The sequence below is a fragment of the Capricornis sumatraensis genome, chromosome 20 (genome assembly GCF_032405125.1).
Source record: "Capricornis sumatraensis isolate serow.1 chromosome 20, serow.2, whole genome shotgun sequence".
NCBI lineage: Eukaryota > Metazoa > Chordata > Mammalia > Artiodactyla > Bovidae > Capricornis > Capricornis sumatraensis.
The window spans coordinates 66,007,132-66,027,760 of record NC_091088.1 but is presented as its reverse complement, the minus strand read 5'-3'; the positions used below and the strand labels follow the sequence as shown (position 1 = coordinate 66,027,760).

The 20,629-nt window shown below is 42.5% G+C and overlaps 1 pseudogene; it reads left to right on the top strand.

Moving 5' to 3' along the window:
* LOC138096928 (zinc finger protein 91-like) overlaps positions 1-19,872 on the top strand; it is a 112,823-nt pseudogene extending 92,951 nt beyond the window's left edge.
* The last annotated feature ends 757 nt before the right edge of the window (positions 19,873-20,629 follow it).

Genomic DNA, 20,629 nt, shown 5'->3' with positions numbered 1-20,629 from the left:
TTAGACTGCCAGAAACTGTTATTTGGTATAATTGCGGTTATTTATTAACTTAACCTGCTAGATTTATCATGGATTGTATGCATGCATGTCTGCTAAGTTGCATCAGCTGTGTCTGACTCTTTGCAACTCTATGAACTGTAGCCCACCAGGCTTCTCTGCCAATGGGGTTCTCCAGGCACGCATACTGGAGTGAGTTGCCAAGCCCTCCTCCAGGGAATCTTCCTGACCCAGTGATCAAACCCACATCACTTATGTCTCCTGCATTGGCAGGTGGGTGCTTTACCACTAGTGCCACCCGGGAAACCCATTGTGATATATAGAGTTTTTAAAATATTTTTTTCTTATATTGCCACATGCTATTAAACACATTTTTGTATAATTATGTAATTCAATATATTTATTTTCCAGATTATCTTATAGGAATCCTTTCTGCTGGATTTGCAATTAACAAATTATCACCAAGAGAGAACACTAATTTAGGAGAATTATATGGAAATGAAAACCATGGCATCAAGGATTTTGACCTCAAGGAAGTCTGTGAAAATATGCAGAAGAGTGAGAGTGAGTGGGGATATGATGCAAGAAATGAGAAAGAAGTGCTTTTGACCCATAAGAAAAATCTCAGTCAGAGAGAACATCAGGATAATAAATCCTTAATTAATTTTCCTCAGAGTGTTTCTGTAAGAAGTAATACATATGAATATTTCGTGCATGACAAGCAATTCATAAGAAGTTGGTTAACAATGAAAAATAACATGAGCATTGCTAGAAGCAAAGATATAAAGTATTTGGACAATAGAACTGGAGCAAGGCTGCAGGCACAGGTGGCTGAACTGCAGAGATTTCCAGCTGAGGAGAAAATGTATAGAGGCCCTCAAGTTGAGAAGTCAGTTAACAATGGTTCCTCAGTTTCCCCACTTTGTAGAATTCCTCCTACTGTGGAACCTCCTGTGTTACCCACACAACACAGGAGAACACACACTGAAGAAAAATCGTACAACTGTAATGACTGTGGGAAGGCTTTTAGCAAAAGCTCAAATCTCAGAAATCACAAGAGAATCCATTCTGGACAGAAACCTTACAAATGTAATGTGTGCGGCAAAGCCTTTAACCAGGGTTCTAATCTCACTACACATCAGAGAGTGCACACAGGAGAGAAACCGTATAACTGTGATGTCTGTGGCAAGGTCTTTAGTAGAAACTCACACCTTGAAAATCATCAGAGGATGCACACTGGAGAGAAACCTTACAGATGCAGTGAATGTGGTAAGGCCTTTATCCAGCATTCGCTCCTTTGGAGTCATGAGAAGATGCACAGCGGTGAGAAACCTTACAGATGTCATGAATGTGGCAAAGCATTTGCCGAGCGATCAAGCCTTAACAAACACGAGAAAATCCATACCGGAGAGAAACCGTACAAGTGTACTGTGTGTGGCAAAGCCTTCACCATGAGATCAAATCTTACTCAGCACGAGACAATCCATACTGGAGAGAAACCTTACAAATGTAGTGAGTGTGGCAGAGCTTTTACCCAATTTTCACGCCTTACTCGACATCAGAAAATGCACACTGGAGAGAAACCACACAAGTGTAATGTGTGTGGTAAGGCCTTCATTGAACTTTCACAACTTTGGGGTCATGAGAGAATTCATACTGGAGAAAAACCACACAAATGTAATGTGTGTGGCAAGAGATTTACCCAACGTTCAAGCCTTATGGCACATCAGAGAATTCATACAGGAGAAAAATCTTACAAATGTAAAGACTGTGATAAGGCCTTTATCCAACGTTCCCAACTTTGGGGTCACGAGAGGACTCACACTGGAGAGAAACCTTACAAATGTCATGAGTGTGGCAAAGCTTTCACAATGCGTTCATACCTTACTCAACATAAAACCATCCATACTGGAGAGAAACCTTACAAATGTCATGAATGTGGCAAAGCTTATACCCAATTTGCAAGCCTTACTAGGCATCAAAAAAGGCATACTGAAAACACACATAAATCCAACACGTGTGGCAGTGCTTTTATTCAGAACTTGAGCTTTGGGGCTCACCCGACAATTCATACAAGAAAGAAACCTTAAAATGTAATGCCTGACACAAAACTTGTGCAAGTATTCAAGCCCTACTCAGGTTGAGAGACTCCATCATGGAGGAGGAGACTTAGAGATGGCCAAAAGGTACATGATACGGTGCATAGCATCTCTAATCATCGGGGAAATTCAAGTCAAGACCACAATGAGATACCACCTCACACCTGTCAGAATGGGCTGGCATCAAAAGGACAACTCACAGTGTTGGTGAAGATGAGGAGAAAAGGGAACCCTCAAGCACTTTTGGTAGGATTGTAAATTGGTAGCTACTATGGCAGACTATGGCCACTCCTCAAAAAATTAAAAATAGAGCTGCCATATAATCCGGCAGTTGCACATCTGGGCATTTACCTAGGGAAAACAAAAATGCTCATTCAAAAAATATATGCATTTTGTCATTCATTGTACCGTTATTTATAATAGCCAAGGTAAGGGACTTACCTGGTAGTCTAGTGGCTTAGAATCCGCAATTCCATTGCAGGAGGTATGGGTTCAATCCCTGGTCAGGGAGGTAATCCCACCTGCCTTGAGGCCAAAAGAACAAAACAGAAAACAGAAAGAATATTGTAACAAATTCAATCAAGACTTTAAAAATGTTCCACATTAAAAAAAAATTTTTTTTAAACAAAGTAGCCAAGGTAAGAAACCTACCAAAAGTCCACCAATAGATGAATCAATAAAATAGATAAAAGGAAAAAATATATATATACATATATACACACATCCACATATATACATACATACAGTGGAATATTAGTTGTGAAGAAAAACCAAGATCTTGCCATTTCCAGTAACATACACAACTCTACAGGGTATTTGACTGGGTGCAATAAGTCAGAATGACACAGCCTGTGATTTCACTTATATGTGGAATTTAGAAAACAGAAGGAAAATAGTCTCATACATAGAACAAATAGATGGTTGCCAGAAGGGCAGGTGTGTGTGAAGTGAAAGAAAGTGAAAAAGTGAAAGTAAAGTTGCTCAGTCGTGTCCGACTCTTTGCAGCTCCATGGACTGTAGCACACCACGCTCCTCCGTCCGAGGAATTTTCCAAGCAAGGACACTGGAGTGGGTTGCCATTTCCTTTTCCAGGGGATCTTCCCAACCCAGGGATGGAACCCCTGCCTCCTGCACTTCAGGCCAACTCTTTACCGTCTGAGCCACCAGGGAGGCCCTTGTGTGTGAAGTAGGAGAGGTTTAAGAGGTGCAGGTCTACAGTTACATAATGAAGGGTAGGGTGTAATATACAAAATAAGGAGTATAGTCAGTGATAGTAACTTTGAACGGGGACAGATGGCTACTAGACTTACCGGGGTGATTAGGTCATCCTGTATACAGTTGTTAAGATAGTTGTGTGGTACACCTGGAACGTAATGTTGCATTACCCACTGCATGTGTGCATGCTAAGTAACTTCAGGGAAGGCACATGTGGGAGAAAAAAGTGGGGGTGGAACAGTGGTCTCCCTGTGTTTTGAAGGGGAATAGCTACTGTATATATAAAATATTCAAAATTAGTCTCATTTTCAGAAACCAAAGGGATAATGTTACAGAGGACAGTCATCAAAAGAGTCAGAGTAGTGTATCTGTGAAGGCTGTGGATTTGGCCTCTATAGAGTTGCATTTTGATACCATTTTATTTATTAGAATGTATCATACTTCTCATATGCAAATGAATAAAATGTAATCTTTTTTTTACAGTGTTAGTTGCTCAGTCGTGTCTGATTCTTTGCGACCCCATTGACCATAGCCCACCAGGCTCCTCTGTCCATGGGATTTTCCAGGCAAGGATATTGGAGGGGGTAGCCATTTCCTTCTCCGGGGAACTTCCCAACCCGGGGATTGAACCCAAGTCTCCTGCAGTGTAAGGCAGATTCTTTACCATCTGAGCCAGTAAGGAAACCCAATCTTTTTTGTAATCCTTAGTGAATCATGTGCCTTCTGTTAATGCAAGCATATCCCACTGCATTGGGGGCTTCATAATAATGACCCTTAAGTATACATCATCATGTTCTCTAGGCTGAATGGCATCTGTGACAATTTCTTTTCAAATTAGATTTAAACAAAGTATTTGAAAAAGATATATAGTCACATTGGAGTTACAAACTCCATAGTGTTACCGAGATTATTTCTGTAGCTATAATTAAAATACTGTAGCAGTACAATTTCAGACTCAGCCCCCTGAAATCTGCCTCCTCGGTTGTAAATCTACACTGTATGATTATATTCCTACATACATTTGTGTGTGTGTGCACTTGAAGCTTTACGTGAAGTGACAAGATATGGTGAACATATAAAAAATACTAGGAGATAAAATTTCAGAAATATAATCTTTTTGTGTGTGTGCTTGGAGTTCATATTTTAATAAAAATTTATATTTCAAGGTAAGACAAGAAAAAAAAAAACACTTCTGTTTGCTTGGGCTTCCTCCCCCCTTCCCTCCCTCCCTAATATGCAGTGTACATCTGCGTTACACATAAACCACAGCTCCTCAGAGGTGGGAGTGCCTCCTTGACCATAAAGGTCAACTTACTTTTTTATTTCTGACACTAGTGATCTAACTTCTTAAAAGTGTTCTAGGATCTTCCCTAGTGGTCCAGTGGCTAAAACTTCAAACTCCCAATGCAGGGGTTCTGGGTTTGATCCCTGGTCAGGGAACTAGATCCCCCATGTTGCAACTAAGACCTGACCAAATAAATATTAATTAGATATTTTTTAAAAGAGTAGTGTTCTTTCTCAACTCTGTGAAAGGTCATGGTGACTTACTGCTTGCTTTGTACATGGTTACCTGGACTGTATGTCCTTGGTGAAGTTTATGAAAAATGATCAACATGTCATATTGTTGAATTATCCTTTATCTTGAAAATGTATATTCAACTGTGCCTTCGACTTCTAACAGGCAAAACAGTTCTCAGAGCTTTATGAGAGTCTCCCAAATTATCATCCTCAGCTTGGCTCAAATAAAATTCCCTTTTTCCTTCTTGATTGTTAATGGAATTTTGTTGACATTTTCTTGTAGTCCATAGGCTATCAGGGACACCTACTGGAGGACCCTGGCGTCCGTCCCAAACCCATGCTTGGTACCAGCATGGGTCCTTTGAGCCCCGCCCACTTCTTCCGTGTTTCTTGGGTACTTTAGTGATTTCTCCTGATGTTCAGACATCATTGCTTTAAATGATGTCCTGAGTTTTATGCGAGCTGTTTTTTCTCAGGACTTGGAGTCCTCAGAGGGAGTATGGTTTAACATTCCCTAGGCAGGGGACTTCCCTGGTGGCCCAGTGGTTAATAATCTGCCTTGCAATTCAGGGGATGCAGGTCAGGGAACTAAAATCCCACATGCCATGAAGCAACTAAGCCTGAACGCTGCAGCTACTGAGCACGCACGCTCTGAAGCCCATGTGCCACGATGAAAGATCCTGCATGATGCAATGAAAATCCCACAAGCCACAACTAAGACCCAATGCAGCCAAATGTTTAAAAAAAAAAAAAAATTTCCCTAGGCAGGGAACTTGAGGGAACTTTGTAATGAACTGGGTTGGCTGGTCTTTTTTTTTTTTTAATTTGGCTTAAATTGGAAAGATTATATGTGATCTGAACAAACTTTGATAGTAAAATGAGACTGATCCTGGGTTTACTGAAATAAAAGTAGTATATCTCTTTGGGATGTTCATGTTATCTCTGTCACAATGTTTGTCCACAAGAAAATTAACGGTATAAACAAAATAGCATGGCAATTTATCAGAAATGTTCAGAATGTTAGGTTGTATGTTACAGGAGTAAAGAATCGGATGCTGTTACCAGAAGGTATGGGTAGGGGGTCTGGCTGCTCATGGCTCAAAAGCCAGTAAATGGGCCAGGTTGGGGAAAAGGAAAGTTTATTTCAGTTGCTGGCAACTGTGGGGGAGGGGTGGTGGACATCTGTCCAAAGGCTAACTCCCCACCCTGCCCCCAACAAGCAGGGGTGAGAGCTTCTACAGACAGTGTGTGCGTGTGTGTGTGTGTGTGGGGGCAGATTACATGCAGAAATAGCACAGTCATCTCTAGCAGTCATCTTCATATTGGTCATCAGTGGTCTGGCTAGCAGTAGCGTCTTGGTTTTAGGTACAGTTAATCTTTAGTTCTGGGGTGCACTTGTTCCCATTTCTTTGTGGTCAATTCTTGGAATTGTGGCAGCTCAAGTCCTGGGTACAGTCTGGCCATCTTGTAGTTAACTTCTCCATCTGGGGTTTTGGTATCTATAGGACAGCTCACAGGATATGGTTCAGAATATTATCTACAGCCCTTAAGAAAGAACTAAAGGTCCTTGACTATGCTTAATGACTACATTATTATTATTTAGTCTCCTTCCTTTGTTTAAGCATTTCTCACTTTTCTGATTAAAATTATTCTTTGACTAAAGTCTTCCACAGGCAAAAGGCAGGCAGAAGACATGGTGAGGGGTGGGGCGGAGGCAAGGATCATAGAGGCCAGCTCCGTTTCAATGCCACAAATATAATTTGAGGTTTACCTGATGACAACCCACTGATCTGTAAACTTATGCATTACAGTAGCTTTCTTCTTTGTAGTGATAAAATGCATTCACTCATTCTATCAATGAGGAACAATTCTAATCACTAATGATACAGCAGAGAATCAATGACCATCTTCAAATAGCCTATATTCTGTAAGGGAAGTCAGCAATAATAAAACAGGATGGTGATAAATACAATGAAGGTGTGCATGTACAATGATAGAGTGAGAGTCCTGATTTAAACAGTGTTCAGAGAATGCTCTAATGATAAGGTGATATTTGAGAAGAATCACTCGTTAACTGAAGAGTGTCATGCAAACGGAGAAAGGCCATTGGGTGGACAAACTAGGAGAAAATTGCCAGGACAGGAACATTTACAATGACTGAGGGCTAGTTACAACTGATGTGTGGCTTGGTGGGGTGTGATACTAAGTTTCCACTGGAGACATTTAAAATTTGGGACTTCCAGTTAAGATTTTTTTTTTTTTTTCAGGACTTAGAAACAGCACTATATAAACCAGCTGTGTGTATACTTTTGTATGAACCAAAAAAGGGTTTGGAAACCCCAATCTAAAGCCAGCTGGTCAGAAGCAGAGATGACAACCTGGACTTTTACTGGCATCTGAAGTGTGTTGTGGGGGGAGTGGAGTGGGGACAGGGGAGGGGCAGATTTGCGGGATGTGTGGGATCTGATGCTATATCGGATAAATGCCGAGCTTGAGTTAAATTGTAGGACACTCAGCTGGTGTCACATGCAATTGCTTGTTGTGGAAAAAACACCCACCTATTGGTTGATCAGAAGTGTCAGAAAGTGGAGTGTTCTCTGTCAGTGTGGAAGTAGTTTAAGGGTAAAGGAGACAGAGGGAAGAAACACACAGGAAGGAGGAACTGGACTTTTCCCTCCACAGGAAAAAGGACACAAACAGGCTGTCTTAGCATAAAATTCAGGTTAACTGAAATCAGAATGACTTGCCTACTTATCAATATGTGAAAAATTCTTTGATCAGTCCTGTCGCCATGAGTCTCTGGAACAGAGCACAATGCCAAGTTGGCCTCCTGTGAGAACAGGGAATAGAAGCCAAAATGCTATTCTGTAGAATGTCAGTGTAAAATAGCTACTTCTACGCATGCAGAGCTTGTATTTCACATTCTAGTTTGTATGGAACAACTGCAGACTGCTTAACTTAAATCCAACCGCAGGAAATGTTTCTGGATCCAACCACCACCACATACAGATCCTTCTTCGAGATCTCAGACCGCTGAATTGCTTCAGTCTCACAGGACTGAGTGCAACCTACTGACTGGCACAAACAAGCTTTTGACTTAAACCGTTTTCAGTGTTAGAGGAAAACATCTTCAGTTCAGTTCAGTGGCTTAGTCATGTCCGACTCTTTGCGACCCCATGGACTGCAGCACGCCAGGCCTCCCTGTCCAAAACCAACTCCCGGAGTTTACTCAAACTCATGTCCATCGAGTCGGTGATGCCATCCAACCATCTCATCCTCTGTCGTCCCCTTCTCCTCCCGCTTTCAATCTTTTCCAGCATCAGGGTCTTTTCCAATGAGTCAGGTCTTCACATTGGAGTTTCAGCTTCAGCCTCAGTCCTTCCAATGAATATTCAGGAGTGACTTCCTTTAGATGGAGAGACAGTAACTTAATCTCTTAGCAGGAAGCAACGATGCATTATTAAGAGACGCAAAAGATTCTCCAGCGTTTCTAACCCAGAGAGCTACGCCTTCGACGCGGAGGGACGCGCAGGCCCCGCCCCTTTCCTGCCTTCTCGCCCGCCTCGCGCGGACCTTGGCCCCCACGCCCCGCCCCTCTCCGGCCGCGCTCCGCCCCCGCCGCCGTGCCTCCGAGTCCGCGCGTGCGCAGCTGGCAACGGACCCGGAAGTGAAGATCGCGGAGCGAAGGTCATATTGCGGTGCGTTGTTTCTTGTTTTTCGTGTAAATTTGCGCCTCATAGCCGCGCGCCCAACCCTTCCTCAGGGTGTGGGAGTAACTAGGGACCTGAAAATCACCGCACCTACCCCTCTGTGCCCCGTAAGTCCAGACGTCGCCGTCACAGGGGGCGTTTCAAATCTCTCTGAGGCGAGTTCGGTGCCTTGTCTCCCCCCCCCGCCCTTTGGTTTTCTTCGCTCTATGTTCCTGCTTAAAACCCTTTACTGACCACCGCCTCGCTGACCCGCGTAAAGCTCTCTCCCCCAACATGGATTCGCTCTCTCTTCCTCCCCTTCCTCGTCCCCCATAACCTCGCCTTGGAGGCCGCGCGCGTCCTCTCCCCTGTCCTGGGTTTCTGGGCAGCCCTCCCAGCCCCTCTGTCCTCGCGTCGGGCCGGTCCTTCTGCCGCACAGGCCTCTTCATAGTGACGTTTCCCCGTCCGCGTGTGGGGGGAGGTGACATGGGTCAGCCCCGTGACACCCAGCTTTCTCGCTGGAAAATGCACTCTTCCGCTAGGCAGGCATCTTATTCGGTCGATATCCCTGTAAATATGTGGGCGAGGGGGATCAGGAGAAGCCGAGACAGAGCGGTTCACAGAAAAGTAGGAAAACTAAGGAGGAAATAAGAATGAGTGAGGACAGACGGGCGAGGGCCTGTTTCAGTGAGTACTTGGTAAGGATGTCAGTGATTTTTTTTTTTAGCAGTTGAAACCTAGTTTAGTCAGTCTAATATTCCGTTGTCTTCCATTTTATGCGATCTGTTAAAATAGTGAGGTACTAAGTGGATGTTCCCCTCAGGTCTGTCTTCTGTGTTCTCTGCCGGTGATGCAGAATGGGCTGATTGACCTCAAACCTTCCAACAGAGCCCCTCTATTCATGATGAGCATATTCCCTCAGAGCTTATTTCGAAGCTAACCCCTTCAGTATTTTCCCAGAAGGGTCAGCTTCTTGGTCTCCATTCCTGGACACTCAGAGTCCTTGGATTTGCAGCTTCTGTGCGTTCCTCTTAGAGTGCTCGTGCCCAGAGGTCTCTATGCCTTTCACCTCTGTTTCTTCATGCTTGCATGGAGGAGAGGAGGAAAAATGGAGAAAATGGACGGGAGCCTTTTGGGGGTCTGCAGGAGAGTTGTGGGAGCAAGTGTGGGCCTCTGGATGAGCCCAGTGAATTGTGTGTGTGTGTGTGTCCCAGGCATAGTTGTGGGATCACAGGGTGTACGGAACTGTTCGCAAAGGATGTTGCTGTTCTGGCTGGAGCATCTGCAAGTGGGTTTATGGATGATGTGGGCTGCGTGAAATGGTGTGGGTACCATAGCATCTTAACTCAGGTTTCCTGGGACACACAGATGCTGAGGCTGAGATGTGCATGCATGGGTTGAATTGAGTAACATGGTCTCACCTGTGGAAGAATGAAGGCAGTGGATTTGGCAGAGGGAAATGTATTCCTGTGATGTTGTTAAAACAGGTTCTGGGCTGAGCCCATGGGAGCGCTGTGTGCAGGAAGATGGGTGCCTTAGTCCTGGCGGGTGCCTACACGCACCTCTTGCGACAGTGGGCAGCAGAGGACTGTCTCTTCCATATGGTGAGGTCTTCCCTGTGTGTGTGGTTGTGGCACAGGAAAGGGGATGTTGATTCTAAGCCTTAAACAGCCTGTTTTCAACTTTCAGGATTGACCTCGAAAGGTTCACCTCTGAGGAAGAAATCCAGAGGAGGCAGAAGAGGAAAGAGAAGAGGTCAAGAATGGCTCTTTCTCAGGTGAAGTCATATCCTCAGTTGATCATTTTGTCGGTCCTTCCAAAATGCCCTGCTTCAGAATTACCAGTCTTCTCTGATGGTTAAGTATGTTCTTGCTCAATAAAAGTGTTTTTTTTTCCAATTTTTAATTCAAGAACTTTTCAACCCTACTGTTTTAATATATACCACTAATGGTGGTTTAGTCGCCAAGTGGTGTCTGACTCTTGCACTCTTGCGACCCCATTGACTAGCCTGCCAGGCTCCTCTGTCTATGGGATTCTCCAGGCAAAACTACTGGAGTGGGTAGCCATTTCCTTCTCCAGGGGATCTTCCCAACCCAGGGATCGAACCCAGGTCTCCTGCATTGCAGGCAGATTCTTTACCAACTGAGCTATGAGGGAAGCCCCTGTATACCACTAATATCCTTTCCAATTTTGAATCAATATTTTGTTAGTGGAATAAACAAACTCTGGCTTTTGTTAATAGTTACTTATCTGGATTTAAATGGGTAAAATTATATTTGCATTTTGAGTTATATGTATTTTACAGAGATTGAAGTATTATATATTCATGCTTGCACTCATTCTTTGCTAACCGACTGTAGAATAATGTTGACAAACTAAATTATGTAAGATGAGAACATTTTCCTTGTCCCAGAGATGCTGAACTACATTAAGTAAAAATGATAATTTAAAAACTTGCCCAAAATACGTTGAAACAGCTACTCTCATTTTAGTGAATTGGATATTTACATGTGTGTATACATGCATGCATGTGCAAGTTCATGGCTTTTATAAAAGACAGCATTTTATAGTAAGTTATTTTTTACAATTGAGATTGTATCTAAATTTTTTTACACTGTCACATTAATAATTTAAATAGGAGTAAAAATGGAAACATCATGTGTGGATGTGTACACACATTATGCATTTGCACATGTTCACCTTGTACTTGTTTCAACTTTCTCAGGGAACCCTCTATGTTAATACATGTAGTAATTGTCAATACACGTAAAGCATTAAGAGTAATGCTTAGCACATAGGAAGTATTGAAATGCTTTTTTGTCATTTCTCTTGTTATCCTCATCTCAGTGTTAAATCCCGATCTTTTTGTAAAGTTACTGTGGACTTTTTCATCTCTCAGGACACCACTCACTAGCTCATCTGCATATTGAATCCCACTCAGTGTGTACAACAGAATATCTGACTCTCCTGTGTGGCCAACCTGTGTTCCATTTTTGCTTGTATATTTCATGTCTCATCCACAGAAATCAGTCATCCACACTGATTTGGAGGATATCATATTCTCTTACAGAAGGAAAGAAATGAAAATTCGAGGCACGTAACTTGCTCAAAATGCCTGTACTGGAATCTGTCAAAACCTATTCTCCAACCCAGTTGATCCTCTCTCCTTCTCATTTTGTGTGAAGATAAGAACTCTCCTTGTAGTCCCTCAGTGAGATCTATTTTTTATTTCAGGGACATTTGACCTTTAAGGATGTGGCCATCGAATTCTCTCAGGAGGAGTGGGAATGCCTGAACCCTGCTCAGAGGGCCCTGTATAGGGACGTGATGCTGGAGACCTACAGGAACCTGCTCTCTGTGGGTGAGGATCACTTTCCTCTAGAAGTTGGGATCTGCCCTGGGGTATCTCTGCATTTTCCCTCTGTGCCTCTTGGGAGCCCCTGTTTTGCTTGACTGACCTCAAAGCCTTGTTGACTCAGACATGCAAAGCTTTGTGATTGGCATCAGGAGTTTAACCATTTCTTCAGAAATATGCACATTTCATGATCCACTAGGAGTTGTTCCAGAGCTTAAGTATTTACGAAGTCCAATGGCAAACTTGTAAAATCCTGAATTCCCTGTTTTCTCTCCCTCTGCTTTTGATTCAGTAGTTCTAGGAAGAAAGCTCGAGACCCACATATTACGCTGTTCCTCTGCGTTCAGAAGGAGGCAGTAGATGAATGTGTGAAGTATTTTCCCAGACCTCCCCCTTGTGATGTCCTCACTCCTCAGCTGAGTGAGGAGCTGGGAGTTCTCTTCTTTTCTTCTAAATTATTTATGTATTTTTGGCTGCACTAGGTCTTCACTGCTTTGCTCGGGCTTTCTCGTTATCGCGAGCAGGGGCTACTCTTCCTTGTGCTGTGCAGGTTTCTCATTGAAATGGCTTCTCTCTCTTTTTTTTCCTCTCTTAAGGGGAAGTTTATTTCCCGGTCAGAAAAGAAGAATCAGGGACAGGACCCTGTGCGTTCTAGGCCTGGACCTGACCGACGAAGGGTGGGGTAGGGTGGGATGCAGGCAGAGGGAACGGCTCCAGCTGTGCAAGCTTGGTCCCATGGTTGTCCAGGCTGGTCCAGGGAGGGCCCGCTGGGGATGGTGGCACCAAGCCTGGGAGCAGAGGTGGCAGGCCAGCGGGCCCAGAGGACAGTACATATGAAGGCAATAAATACTGACAGGCCAGGGCACACGACTCCAGGCCGGCAGGCCAGGAGGGACAGGTAAGGCTCGGCCACTGGCTTTGTCTGCCAAGAGCTCTCTTTTGGGGGCCGTGCGCTCTAGGCTCTGCCCACTGGGACAGAGAAGCCAGAGGCATGAGGACACCCAGCCTCCCAGATGGAAAGGAGGTTGCTTTGAGTCTTGGCAGTTTGGCTTTCCCAAGCCCCGGAGCCATCCCCACGGTCCTGGGCAGACTGGGGACCAGCACATCCCCAGAAAGAAATGGCTTCTCTTATTGCAAAGCACAGGCTCTAGGGCAAGTGGGCTTCAGTAGTGGTGGCTCATGGGCTCTAGATCTCGGGTTCGATAGTTGTGGCGCAAGGGTGTAGTTGTTCCAAGGAATGTAGGATCTTCCTGGACCAGGGATTGAACTTGTGGCCCCTGCATCGGCAGGCAGATTCTTATCCACTGCACCACCCAGGGAAGGCTGTTCTTTTCTGTTTCTGAACATTATCTCCATCTTAGAGCAAGGGAAAGAACTCTAGATTCTAGAGAATGAAGTGAAAATAGAAAAAAAAAAAAGTAAACAAATGGGAATGTATCAAAGGTGCCAACACAGGTCGGAGCTCAGAAGGGCAGTGAGGAAACCACACCATTAATAGTGTTTGGGAAACTCTCCCAAAGTGGGAGATGTCTATGGGAAAACAGAAGTTTATTTCTTGTGAATTTTCAGAGAAAATTGTTCTCCTCCCTGACTTGTTCCCCTACTCCAGTACTCTTGCCTGGAAAATCCCATGGATGGGGGAGCCTGGTAGGCTGCAGTCCATGGGGTCTGGAAGAGTCAGACATGGCTGAGCGACTTCACTTTCACTTTTCACTTTTATGCATTGGAGAAGGAAATGGCAACCCACTCCAGTGTTCTTGCCTGGAGAATCCCAGGGACAGGGGAGTCTGGTGGGCTGGCGTCTATGGGGTCACACAGAGTCAGAGTTAGCAGCAGCAGCAGCTGACTTGTTCTGTCCTGCAATATGTAAAGTTTATCTTTTCACACTCAGTGGTGCTACAGCAGCTCCCACACAGACCAAGGTAAAGTGTTTATCACCATCTACACTCCATCATCTGGCTCCTGAGAATTCTTTGCTTCCTTGACTTTGAGGAGAATGGGATAGTCTTTTTCCATTGGTCTCTCTTTCTTGATGCCATCAGATGCATTGGCAGGTGGGTTCTTTTACCACTCGTGCCACCTTGGAAGCCAGAATTGCTCATAGTATTCTCTTAAAATCCTTTTGATTTCTGTAGAATCAGTTGTGACCAGTTTTAATGTTCCCTCTTTCATTTAGCTATTTGAATCTTCTGATTTTTTTCTTAATCTTGCTGAGTGTAAATTTTGTCTTTCTTTTCAAAGAACCAACTTTGAGTTTTGTGGTTGTAGTTTTTTTTATTCTCTTAATTCCTTTAATCTTTTTCTTCCTTCCTTCCCTAGCTTTGGCTCTATTTTGTTCTCCTGAGATCATTTTTTCCCAATCTTTTCTTCCTTTCTCTCTCTCTCTCTTTTTTTAAATTCTTATTCACATGGTCAACCAGGATTTCTTTTGTGCACTCCTTTGTATTTTCTTTTTTCCCATATTTATTGACATGTAATCCATATATGTTATGTGGACACAGATCATAGCATGAGTTCGGATAGCTCAGCTGGTAAAGAATCCACCTGCAGTGCAGGAGACCCTGGTTCGATTCCTGGGTTGGAAGATCTGCCGGAGAAGGGATAGGCTATCCACTCCAGTATTGTTGGGCTTCCCTTGTGGGTCAGCTGACAAACAATCCGCCTGTAATGCAGGAGACCTGGGTTTGATCCCTGGGTTGGGAAGATCCTCTGGAGAAGGGAAAAGCTACCCACTCCAGTATTCTGGCCTGGAGAATTCCATGGACTGTATAGTTCATGGTTTCGCAAAGAGTTGGACACGACTAATTTTCACTTCACTTCAATCCATGTAACATGGTATAAATGTAAAGTGTACAGTGATGATGTGATATACATATATTACTAAATAATTACCAGAACACACTTAACACATCCATCAAGTCACAGAATTACAGTTTGTGTGTGTGTGTGGTGAGAATGTTTAACGTCTACTGTCTAATCAAGTTTGAGTATATAAGACGGTTTTGTTAACAGTAGTCACCATGCTGTATATTAGATCTGAACGTATTCACCTTATAACTAAAATGGCAATAATATTCCCCTGTATGTAATAATATTCCATTGTATGTAATAATATTCCATTGCATGTAATAATAATCCATTGTGTATAGTAATATTCCCCTGTATGTAATAATATTCCATTGTATATAGTAATATTCCCCTGCCCCTGCAATCACTCTTCTACTCTCTTTTTCTAATCATTTGGCTTTTGTTTTTAAGATTCCATATATATGTGATACAAGTGAGGTCATAACTGTATTTGTATTTCTCTCCTGACTTCCTTCACTTAGCATAATGCCATGAAGGTCTGTATTGGTACAGATAGCAGGATTTACTTTTTTTTTTGCTGAATAATATTCCATTGTATGTATAATATTTTAAAATTTCTTTACACAGTGTTGGACACTTAGCTTTTTTTCATGTCTTCGCTATTGTAAATAATGCTGCAACAGCAGAGCAGTGCAGATATCTAAGAGAGTGCTTTCATTTCCTTTCAGTGTATTCCCAGAAGTGAGATTGCTGTCTCATGGTCGTCCTTTTTTTTTTTTTAATACTTTGAGGAATTCTACATGCTCTTTTTCTATGGTGGCTGCACCAATTTACATTTCCACCAGTATTGCAGTGGGTTGCCTTTTCTCCATATCTTCACCTCCACTTTCTCCATATCTTCATCTCTTGACTTTTTTATGATGGCCATTCTGCTAGGTGTGAGGTGGTATGTCACTGTAGTTTTGCTTTGCATTTCCTCCTGAGGGCAGCTCTGGATATTGGGAGGCTTTGAATTCAGTCTCAGAGCCTGCCAGTTCTTTTCTTCCAAGGTCAGTATTCTAGTCACTCTTGTGCAGTTCTATGGAAGCCCAGGTGGCACAGTGATAAAAAATCCACCTGCCAATGCAGGAGAGATGTGGGTTCAATCCCTGGGTTGGGAAGATCCCCTGGAAAAGGAAAATGGTGACCCACTCCAGTATTTTTTTTTCTGGGAAGTCCCATGGACAGAGGAGACTGGCAGGCTACAGTCCATGGCGGTCGCCAAGAGTTGGACATGACTGAGCACATATGCACGCATGTTCATCCACTGAACAACTTTCTCCCGACAGAACCTAAATCAGTATGTACAGGGCTGATGACTCAAAAGCCAATTCCAAGAGGGATAGCCAAGTGTGACTGTTAGAGCTCTTATTATCTCCCATGAATTATTTCTTTCTCAGCTCCTGGTATTCATCGTAGTATTTTATAATGTGTGCTGCCTGAATAGCCAGTTGTACTCAAGAACATGTTTTCTGATTCTGCAAATACAGGTTCAGATTGTCTTTCTCTCGCTTCCTGTGTACATTGGTGTCAGGTACATAAATCCTGTGAGTCTGCTCTCCTTATTTTTAAAATAGTGGTTGTAAGGTGCTTGGGCTTCAGAAGTTGTAGCTTCTGGGCTCTAGAGCTCTAGGGTTCAGTATTTGTGGTGCACAGGCTTAGTTGCTCCATGGCATGTAGGATTTTCCCAGGGATCAAACTGGTGTCCCTTGTTTTGCAGGTGGATTCTTAACCACTTGACCACCAGGGAAGCTCCTGTGTATGTTTTTGTTTTCCAGTATGTTCTCAGCAGTGTTGTCTCTGACCTTCGTTAATAAATTCTCAAAGCACATGCAATGTATCACATAACTAAAGGGCAGTGCATAGACAGGGAATTTCTCTTGTTAGTTGACTGTGATATAGCTGCAGTCATGAAATCATAATTGTGACTTCTGACTTCTTTTTCCAGTTCTTTTTTATAATGTTATGTATTTTCCTGACGTGATAGTTCATAAGTCAGTGATTTCTATGTAACTCCCAGCTCTCTCTAGTGTGCTCCTTCTAGAATATAAGTTCTTTCTTTATTCTTAAGGGGGAATGTCTAGAGTTCTGCAGAGTAAAAATTTTCTGTAATATGGTGACTTATTATCTATGCTGACTTTATCATGGTTTACTGGAATAATTTTCAATTTATTTTGTGATTTATAGATGAGCTTTCAGCATGCATTATGCAATATATCTGATACACAGCATCTCTTAATGTTGTAAAATGCTTTCTCTCAGTGGGTACATGTGGATATATAATGTGTATTAAGATAAATATTTTGTTTTCTTATAAATTGTTTTATTTTCTCAGTTCTACAATGGTTTTGCAGTTTTAAACTATAAGTTATTTAGATTATTTATTAGATAAAGCTTGTTTTGGATTATTTAGCATTACAATCAGAGAAGGCAACAGCAACCCACTCCAGTACTCTTGCCTGGAAAATCCCATGGACGGAGGAGCCTGGTAGGCTGCAGTCCATGGGGTCGCTAAGAGTTGGGCACGACTGAGCGATTTCACTTTCACTTTTCACTTTTATGCATTGGAGAAGGAAATGGCAACTCACTCCAGTGTTCTTGCCTGGAGAATCCCAGGGACAGAGGAGCCTGGTGGGCTGCCGTCTATGGGGTCGCGCGACTGAAGCAACTTAGCAGCAGCAGCATTACAATACATTGACTGTTCTTTAGTACTTATATATGTATAGTAATTATGCATAAAATATGTATAATAGATTTTTCTCCTCAGTTATGAGACAGCAATATGTTTACTGCCAAAAGATATGTGATCTTTGAGGTCACGGTGGAAAATATCCTTTCTTTGAGAGCTAACGTAAGTTTGCACAAATGTGAGTGATTTTGTCATTGAGTGACTAGGCTACCCTAAAATTAACTTGAATTACTTGCAATTATTCTTTCTTTAATAAAAGATCCTGTTTCTTTAGTTGTGTCTGAAAATTTGAAGGTCATGGTTGGGAAGTTTAATAACGGTCCAGGATTGGTAATGCCTTTGGTGTAATATCACCTTTTCAATATGAAACATTTATTTACCATCTGTAATTAATAGGATACCTATGGTTCTTTATATCTTGTAGCTGTCTCTCATATACCTGTGATCAAGAAATTAAAACCAAAAGCAAACAGGGATACAGGAGTATTCCAGAGAGTAATGTTGGGAAGATATGAAAGTCATGGAATCAGAGATTTTTACTTCATGGAAATCCAGGAAAATATACATGTCTTTGAGTGTCAGTGGACAGATGATGAAGGAAATGACAAAGGAATGTCTGTAAACAATAATGAAAATCTCACTGATGGAAAAAATCAGCATGGTAGAAGGGATCCAGGAAACAAATGTATTGAAAATAAGCTTGCATTAAGCTTTCAGGATGAATGGTGTATATTTAAAAGTGAAGAGAAAATTGATGAATTTAATGAAGCTGACAAGAGTAGCAACAGTAGCACCTCATTTTTACCATTGCAGACAATTTCTGTTGTCCAAACCAACATTTCTAATCCGTATGGGAATGATTTTATTCACCCTTCAATACTGACACAAGGCCAGAAAGCATACAAGGAAAAACATTATAAATGTAATGAGTGTGACAAAGCCTTTCCTTACAGCTCAAACCTCAGCAGACACCAGTTAATCCATACGGGAGAGAAACCTTATAATTGTGATGTATGTGGTAAGGTGTTTAGTCGAAATTCACACCTCGCGTGTCATCAGAGAATTCATACAGGAGAGAAACCTTACAAATGTAAAGAGTGTGGCAAGACCTTTAATCAGTGCTCAAACCTCACTAGACATCAGTTGATTCATACAAGAAAGAAAGTCTATGAATGTGATGTCTGTGGCAAGGCCTTCAGTCGAAAGTCAGTCCTTGTAAGTCATCAGACAGTGCACTTTGGAGAGAAATCTTACAAATGTAATGAATGTGGCAAAGCCTTTAGGAAGCGCTCAAGCCTTACTCAGCATAAGAGAATCCATACAGGAGAGAAACCTTACGGATGTAATGAGTGTGGGAAGGCCTTTAGGAAGCATTCAAATCTTACTCAACATAAGGTAGTCCATACTGGAGAGAAACCTTGCAGATGTAATGAGTGTGGCAAAGCGTTTAGTGTGCACTCAGCCCTAAGGAACCATCAGATAATCCATACAGGAGAGAAACCGTACAAATGTGATGTCTGTGGCAAGGTCTTCAGTCGAAATTCAATCCTTGCAAGTCATCAGAGGCTGCACACTGGGGAGAAACCTTATAAGTGTAAAGAATGTGGTAAGTCATTTATTCAACGTTCACTCCTTTGGATTCATGAGAAAATCCATACTGGTGAGAAACCTTACAAATGTAATGAATGCGGCAAAGCCTTTCCCGTGCGGTCAATCCTTACTCAACATATGAGAATCCATACTGGGGAGAAACCTTATATATGTACTGAGTGTGGCAAAGCCTTTACGAAACATTCAAATCTTACTCAACATAAGACCACCCACACTGGAGAGAAACCTTACAAATGTGATGAGTGTGACAAAGCTTTTACCCAAGTTTCAAGTCTTAGTAGGCATCAGAGAAGGCACAGTGGAAAGAAACCGAGTCAGTGCAATGTGTGTGTTAAGCCTTTGATGCAACATTCGCAGCTTTGGGATCTTGAGAGAACTCATACTGGAGAGAAACCTTACAAATATGATGTGTGCTGTAAGGCATTGGTCCAACATTCACAACTTTGTAGTCTTGAGAAAACTCTAACTGGAGAACTCAAATGCAGTTTATGTGGCAAGGCTTTTATCCAGCATTCAAGCCTTGTAGCACATCAGAGAATTCATACAGGAGAAAGACCTTATAAATGTAATAAATGTGATAAGGCTTTTACCCAAAATTCACAACTTTGGCGTCACGAGAGAACTCATATTGGAGAGAAGTCTTATCAATGTAACGAGTGTGGCAAAGCCTTTACAGATGGTTCACATCTCAATCGACATAAGATCATTCATACTGGCGAGAAACCTTACAAGTGTCATGAGTGTGGCAGAGCTTTTACTCAGTTTACAAACTTGGGTAGGCATCAGAAAATACATACCGAAAAGAAACATTATAAACTTAATCTACGTGGCAGTGCTTTTATTAAAAGCTGAAGCTTTGGGCAGCATCGAAAAATTAATAATAGAAATCTTACAAATATAATGATTGAGATAAAATGTATGTAGGTAGTCAGACCTTAAAATCAGAGACCCCTCTTACGGAGAGAAATCATTTAAAACATACGTTATGTGGCAAAGCCTGTAACTGTGCCTAACATTTATTTGGTGGCAGAATGTACATCTTTAAAAGAAACCAAACAAAATTTTGGCAAAGGGTAGCCAAAGTTTCAGCCTTCTGGAATGTAACAAAATTCTTACTAGAGAGAAACCTTATAAATATGATTCCTGTGATCAGCTTTGTCAAAACTGTATACTTTTGTGGTTGTACTCAGTCGCTCAGTTGTGTCCAGCTATTTGCAGCCCCGTGGACTGTAGACCGCCAGGCTTTTTTGGATTTCCCAGGCAAGAATACTGGAGTGGGTTGCCGTACCCTCCTCTAGGGGATCTTCCCAGCCTAGGAATTGAATCCAGGTCTTCCGCATTGCAGGCCGATTCTTTACCATCTGAGACACCAGGGAAGCCCTTTAAAGATGATAGAGTGCATAAAAAGGTTTAGAGGGTGTGTGTGTGTGTAAGATTGTGTGTGTGTTTAGCAGAGGAGGAAGAATGCCATGCTGTCCTGACACAGTGGAGTTGGCATAAAGGCACAATTTCAGGATCACCAACAGCTAGAGGTGGGTTCAGGCTATTCACAGTCAATACTGAGGAGAGAACACAGGTCCTGAGGCAGACTGTTGAGGCAGTTGGAGGA